The sequence below is a fragment of the Mesocricetus auratus genome, unplaced genomic scaffold (assembly GCF_017639785.1).
Source record: "Mesocricetus auratus isolate SY011 unplaced genomic scaffold, BCM_Maur_2.0 Super-Scaffold_100015, whole genome shotgun sequence".
Taxonomy (NCBI): domain Eukaryota; kingdom Metazoa; phylum Chordata; class Mammalia; order Rodentia; family Cricetidae; genus Mesocricetus; species Mesocricetus auratus.
In genome coordinates, this window is record NW_024429198.1 from 39,016,643 (window position 1) to 39,024,438 (window position 7,796).

The following is a 7,796-nucleotide window of genomic DNA, read 5'->3' on the forward strand; positions in this document are numbered from 1 at the left end:
GCTTACATAGACTATCATATCATCTGCAAATAGTGAAAGTTTGATTTCTTCCTTTCTAATTTGTATCACCTTGATCTCCTTTTGTTGTCTTATTGCTGTAGCTAGAACTTCAAGTACAATATTTTATACAAATTAAGTGGCCAATATAACAACAACAACAACAAAAATCCGTAACGAATGCTAGTATGGATATAGAGAAACTTACTCACTCTTGATGAGAGTTCAAAATAGGGAATCCTCTGTGAAAAGTAGTGTGAAATTCCCTCAAAAAGCTAGAGATACAATCTTACAACCCATCTACATTACCCCAAATCTTACTACACACATACTTGTTCATTATGTTCATTTTGTTCTGCCCACTATACCTAGAAAATAGAAACACCCCACATATCCACCAGTATATTAATTAATAATGTAAACAAAATTTTCATGTAAATTGATAGAGCAGAAATTATCATTTACACTTATTAAATTCAACCCCCAAATATAAATGTTGACATGCTACATGTTCTTTATCATATAGAAATTCCATCTTTAAATTTTCACAGACAGACAGACAAACAAATTTGCACTTTATACTAACATAGTGATTTTAAGTGGAGTTACCTCATATTGGGATGATTAAACTTAAATGTGATATTTTAGACAACCTAAAGAAGACTGCAAAGTAGTAAAGGTCTTTGTGGTGATTTGGGAGATAAATTGAGAACATAAAGAGAGAGAGATTGATAATAATGTAGGATATGTTAAATGATGTGTAGGATGGAAAGGGAGGGTAGAAGAGGGAGCATAAGAGGGATATCTAGTTCTTCAAAATTGACATGTGGAAATGTACTACTCTATCAGCTGCTTAAAGGAAACACACACACACACATACACACACACACACACACACACACACACACATGCACACACACACACCACAGATGGAGAGAGAAAAACAGAGAGGCAGAGGCAGATGGAGTATTTGTATAAACTAAATATCAAAATGACAGTAAATGCCCATACTCTTGGCAAATAATCATGGGAAATAATGCCTCCTCACTTTAACAAAGAAATGTTTTTTTAAATAATAAGTGATACACATTTCCTTAGTCTATAATTAAAAGCTAGGTACTGTCAGTTAATCCCTGAAGCTGCAGCGCAGCTCAGGCTTCTGAAGCTTTAGAGTATCCTCCTTCTGTCATTTCTGCAAGTACTTTGCCAGCCCTGACAGGTGGGCCCACGGTGTGTAAAAAGCAGCCTCAGGAAGCACTGGGGTCAAGTCAGTTAAGGAATCCCCCGTGGTCTCTTCTTCAGCTTCAGCCTCTAGGTTCCTGCTTGAGTTCTCTCAGTGATGGTGAGGGACCTGTGTATTGTAGTAAGAGATAAACCATTTCATCCCCAAGTTGGTTTTGGTAACGGTGTTCATCACAATACAAACCAAACTAAGACAGGGCTTAATAAAACCAATATTTGTTCCCCCAAACCAAGCCAGAAACAGTTCTAGAGCATGAATGGCACTTTAGTACATTTTAAATTTCCTGTGTCTCCCCAAAAGTAAGTTAGCTCTGTGAAGTGTATTAGAAATGAATGCTTTATCAAAAAGCACATGCTGGCAGCTTGTGTAGAGCAATGTGCTTCTTCTGACCAAGAAGAAAAAATAACGTAGAAAGTAAAGAGGAAAATTTCCATAAATACTTAGAACTTAAAGTACAAAGGAACCCTCTTAGTAACTCGGGTGACAGACAGCAGGCTTCTGCCCCAGTTCTTGATTTCAAAGAAAATACTGAGCAAAGACCTACTTCCCACCTTCTTCCTTTCATTTCATGTCTTATTCCTTTCCACACTCTTAGGAACCTGTCTTTTGGGACAGAACTTCTGATTTCAGGCCTAGGGACTGCAGGAAGTAGGGAAGATACTCAAGAGTGAGTAGTTTTATGTTTCTTTTTTGCTTTTTTGTTGTTTTGTTTGTTGGGTTTGGGTTTTGCTTTGGCTTGGTTCTTACAGATAGACTAAAGTTTAAATTTCTGCACCAATGCCATAGCTTCTGCTTCTCTGAGATTGAACTCTGACTTGCCCAGCCCAACTCACATTCTGCCAGCGTCCTCGTTGTGCTCCTCGGAGAGCTGATTTGGAAGGGTTCTCATGAAGGGTGTGCACACTGAAGTTTAGCCAGGGTCTCCCGATTATGGAATTGTCTCCGTGTGAGTGGCCTTCGTTATAGGCAGCACTCAGAGACAGTGCACAGACTCTCCCTCTTTAGCTCTTATACCAGCGAAATTGCCCCCATTCTGGTCTAACTGGAAAGACAGTATTTGCTTTTTTTAAAAAGAAATATCGAGTACTTTCAGAGTATTGAAGATACATTGCTTTTGAGTAATTGATACTTCTTAGCATTCTGCAACAACTGATATCTGGGTATCTTAGGTTATAATGATGTAGAGCATGTTTTCACAGTTTAGGATTTAACTTTCCTGACACCTCTGCGCCAAAGCTCAAGTTATCAGTGGGATTGCAAGTTCAATTTGTATTATTTATCACTCTGGATTTGAATTAAGTGGATTAAATAGCACTTTCTCACTTATATTCATGGTTTGTTTCACATATAACATCATACAACTTTCTTTTCACATTCTTAATTTATGACCAATTTCCTTAATAATCTGTAGAGCATAAGGTTAATGTGTGGACTCAGAATTGACCTTGTCATAAAATTATCAGCATAACTTAAGCAATTATTTTAACATTTATGTCTGTATTTCCTTCATGTGGAATACAAAAGCTGATATGCCCATCTCATGCAAAAATCTATGAATTTCAATACACAATCCTATAGCCCCACTGTTATGCACTAAAAAGTTAATGAATAAGATGGGAGGTTAGTGACGCCAGCAGTCCATAGTATCTTGAGGCTTTACTGCCTTCTGCACATGTGTTCCTCGGAGAGTGCATGCTGCTGGTCTTGCATCTTGTCTTCACATTTAGTTCAACCCTTGGTAGGAACTCTGGGTTCAGTGGGAGTTTAGGACTTTAAAAAAATTGTATTTCTTGCTTAATCTCTTGCCCCTATTCTAGGTTTTAATCTAGATACTTCCTTAGAAAATAATGATAATAATAATTATTGTTATTATAAATAATGATGATGACAATTACAATGATAATAATGATGTTAATATGATTAAACAATTACTTTTCACTTTTGTTACACAGGAAATTGAAAAACCACCAATACACATAGGTGAGATGGCATTTGAAGACACAAGCACTTCTAACACATTCACATTGGATTTATCATGCTGTGTACGTATGCATAAAGGGCTTGGAAGCATACACACCATAATGACAAATTAGAATTGGTTATCAAATGTCATCATTACAATTTTTATGCATTTTAACTTTCGATGAGTACCCCTCTTCTGAACTCACTAATGCAACGTTTGTCTTGTAGTATAAAATTCCCACATCTTTATATTTTGCCGGTTATAAGGGTGAGACTCCCTGGGTTTATCTTTTAAATATCTAGCATCCTTTTACAGTTTGGGACACACAATTCACAATCAGAAATATTTCATAAATAAATTGCATATATCTGTCTTTAATTTTGGTGATGAGCATTGACATGAGACACTGTAACAAGAAAATATATAATTATAATAATTAAATAGTAATAAATGTGAGGACTTATTGGATATCAACATTAGACATATCTTCATTATTAAGAAAGATGGAAAGTTGGGGAAGAGTATGCCTGTGTGTGTCAATGGGAAATGTAGGCCTGGGGGACACTGTAACATTTGTTTAAAGACATTGATGCATATGCAGCTCACGCATTTGCTGTCTTTCTTGCAGGAACTTGGTTTCAGCCTCTACTTTTTTATTAGTGGAATAATCTTAAAATATACTTTCTTATCCTGGGTTTTATAGCGTCACATTCCCACAAATACCTAATTACCGTGAGCATATCACCCACATACCTTACTATGCTTCCATTTCTTGCCCCTCTGCCTCCTATTATGGCCTCTATTCCTTTAAGAATTTAGCTTCTGTGTTCATGTTATATGCATATTGCTCACAGACCCAACCCTTTCAAAACTGCAAGTCCCTCAGCCACAGCCATAAACAGCAAGGTAGATAGAATCAAGCAGATGTTCAGGATTTTTTCTCTATAACATGTGAAACAGCAGCTATAATTTATTCTTCTGGAAAAGCTTTGTATTTGCAGTGGTCAATTCCAATATTTATTCAGTAAAAATATTAGACATCATGATATTCATGGTACCTTTACTAAATAAATATAATTTGCAAAAATACATTCATTATGAGTCCTGTCATCAGCAAGAAAGTGGCTTTGTAGAGAAAAGGGAGATTTGGGATGAGGCACTCAGAGGTAGATGTGCTTCTGCTGGTGTGTTCATAACCCCAGTCACACAAATCCACAGATCATTCTTTTCATCTATAGAAATTCTAACAATAAGCCTTTCTGTAAATCAGATCTTGATGTCAATTTAAAAAAACATTGCAGAAGTTTGAGAGATAAAGATGGGGGAAAACTGAGAATGGAAAATAGAGACTTTATAATTAGGGAAATATTTTAAATGACTATGTAATTCTAAAACAAATGAACTCCAACGACTACTGAAATTTCTAAAAGAAGGCTGCAACTACAAACATAAGTTGTAGTGTGACTCATCACAGGGCAAAGTACAGTTCTTCAAGTAGAAAAGCCTTGATTGTGCCAGTAAGAAAATATATTTTTCTATGTGAAAATTTAGACTTAAGCTCATTCGAAATAGTAAATTCTTACTTCTCAGTTTTGCATATCAAATTACATGAGAAATCTTGATACAAACCATATTGATTATGTTGTTATGAACAATATCAGATGATGATGTTAACACCTGTGAGAAAACATGTAATATCAAAATTATGTTGAAAATTATGAATAGTTGATATATAAAAAGCAGCATATCTTATAATTGTAGAAACTATTCAAATAAAATATGAATGCAATTGGGAGAAAAATATTTCATGTTTGTCCTTGTTATAACATGAATATACATAATGCAAAACAGATGAATGCTGAATATGATTATATACTTTAATTTTCTTGAAAACAATATAATGAGTTTTAAAAGAATATATTGTTTATACAGCTGTGTATGTAAATCAGCATCCCACTACTTTAACAAGGCACTGGAATCGAAAGACTTATAAATAAAGAAATCTTTTGAGGTCTCAGAATGGCAGGTATCATTTCATATTAGTTTTAAGGCTTAGTGCAAGGCAGCCCATGACAGGATAATCCAGCAGGTTGTTGTTAAGTTATGCTACTCACCACAGACATTGGAAAGAGGAATAGTGGGGGAATGGGATAGCTAATCCTGGTTGTTAGAGTAACATACCTGGAAAAAAGGGAGCCCCGGTTGAAGCATTGCCTCCATCTGGTTGGGCTACCGCATTTTCTAGACAGTTAATTGATGCAATAGGCTCCAGCTTATTGAGAGTGGTACACCCCTAATGAGGTGAAGCTAGGTTGATAAAAAATGACAGTTCACACTGAACTTAGAGAGAATCCAATATTCATGCTTACCTCGTTGTTTCTGCTTTGGTTCCTGTCTTGAATTTCCTCACCGATGGCATGAAACCTGTAAGATGAGATAAACTCTCTCCTCACCAATATGCTTTAGGTTATAGTTTTTATCACAGTAATGAAAAAGCAAGCTAGAAAAGGGAAAGGAGGACAGGAAAGGAGAGAGGAGGTAAGACAAGGAGAAGGGAAAGGAAGGGAATAAAGGAGAAAGGAGAGGAAAGGAGAGAAGAGGAGAGGAGAAGAGGAGGAGAGGAGAGGAGGAGTGGAGGAGAGGAGAGGAGAGGAGGAGGAGAGGAGAGGAGGAGGACAGGAGAGGAGGAGGAGAGGAGAGGAGAGGAGAGGAGGGGAGGGGAGGGGAGGGGAGAGGAGAGGAGAGGAGGAGGAGAGGAGGAGGAGAGGAGAGGAGGAGAGGAGAGGAGGAGGAGAAGAGAGGAGGGGAGAAGGAGAGGAGGAGGAGAGGAGAGGAGGAGGAGAGGAGAGGAGGGGAGGGGAGGGGAGGGGAGAGGAGAGGAGGAGGAGAAGAGAGGAGACAAGAGGAGGAGAGGAGAGGACCACTGCAAGAAGCAAAGTTTTGTAATGGAGCATAGAGAGACACTCTAGACATAAATACCATGTATTTGTTGCTATTTATGGTGTGCAAGAATGATCCTACCTTTAAATTGTAACTCAACTCCAAGATCCCACACATAGAGTGTGGATCTTCACTTACATACCAAATAGAATTGGATCACATTATAAGTTTCAAGCTGCTGGGTTTCAAGAGGGAATCATTGAATTCAAATTAATGTTGAAGTTTCTTTTTACTAACAAATGTAAAGTTTGACAACAGTACCACTAGTGTTTGAAAAAGTTCAATTAACTTCAGAGATTTCGAGAAAACCACGAAGTTTCCATTTCCAGGCTCAGTCTTAACTGGGAAGTGACTTCTGGTACCTTCACCCTCCTCATAGAGAGCCACACTCATTTTACTTAGCAGCTGTAGCTCTAACTGTTAATCTCTGTGAAGAACCAAAGCTGACACTGCAGCTGAATATCTGAGCCAATATTGAAACTTCTGTTTATTTAAGCTAATGGCAATGCTCTTTAGTAAATGTTGTAATCACTAGTAAATGAGCCCTATAAAACTGACTTTTTATTTTTTGCATCATCTATACTTTTCCATGTATAGTAAAATGATAATGACAATTATGACAACTTCTCTGTGAGTCCCAGTTCTTATGTTAATCATTGCATGAAAAAAAAATGGATAGACAACGAAGGCAACATATTTACTGTTTATTAAAAAAGGTTGAAATTATACTATTCTGTGTTCCATCAATTCTGCTACTCAGTGTTTCAAAGAGGCTCCCATGATCATGCTGAGTATCTACTCTTATTCATGATGATGATGACACAGGTTCCATGCCTAAGTTTATCTGTGGACCACTTACAGTGAAAATATGCTATGTGGACAGACTGTAATGTAATCTATAAACACTTAAATACTCACTACTAAGAAATAATTGGCATGATCTATAAAAACGCAGAGGTTTATGTTATATTGAACAAGCAAACTTTGTGACAGGAAGTTAATTGTATTATAGGTAGAATATACAATAATTTTACAGAAAGATTTATCATTCAATTAATTTTTGTTGATATAAAATTGCTTATCTTGAAAAGATTTAAAGTTATATTTAAAAGGTTTGATTTTACCAAAAAGAATAAATAAATAAATAAATGCAAGCCTCCCTCCCATAGGTAATATTGTTATTTAAGGGAAACCACACAGTACTTTCAGTAAGTTAAATCTGAAGATATTTCCAGAATTTTTAAAAGCACATAGTGCTTGCTTTTGGATGTGGAGTTATGTTATGAAACAATATTTGGAAATCCGAAAAAGCTTCAGACATTAAATCAGAGTAGTGCATAATTTCATTGCATAGAAGTCTGAATTATTAATTAATAATTATCAACCATACTGTCTGATTAATTCGAATGACCCAAATACCTCCCTTTCTTACTAAATATTTTACTTTCTTGGAATATGGTACATTATTATACCAATTGAATTTTTAATATCTGTCAAATGCCATTGTAAGCTTTACAAAGGATTAGTGTAAGCAAACTGGTAAGCTGGGATATTATGGCTTCTACTCAACAACAAATTAAGAGAGAACAAGAAAATGAGTAGAACATTTGTGTCTTATTGAAATATCTGTGCAGCATGGGGGATACTCTGTCA

At 36.2% G+C, this 7,796-nt stretch overlaps 1 long non-coding RNA gene across 1 annotated transcript; it reads right to left on the bottom strand.

The window, feature by feature from the left end:
- Nucleotides 1–1,095: 1,095 nt before the first annotated feature.
- LOC121144261 lies at nucleotides 1,096–5,629 on the bottom strand. The gene is made up of 3 exons (XR_005881575.1): nucleotides 5,573–5,629; nucleotides 4,833–4,880; nucleotides 1,096–1,348 (listed from the first exon to the last, which is right to left on the bottom strand). It is a non-coding gene; the product is annotated as an uncharacterized LOC121144261 (long non-coding RNA).
- Between the last annotated feature and the right edge of the window lie 2,167 nt (nucleotides 5,630–7,796).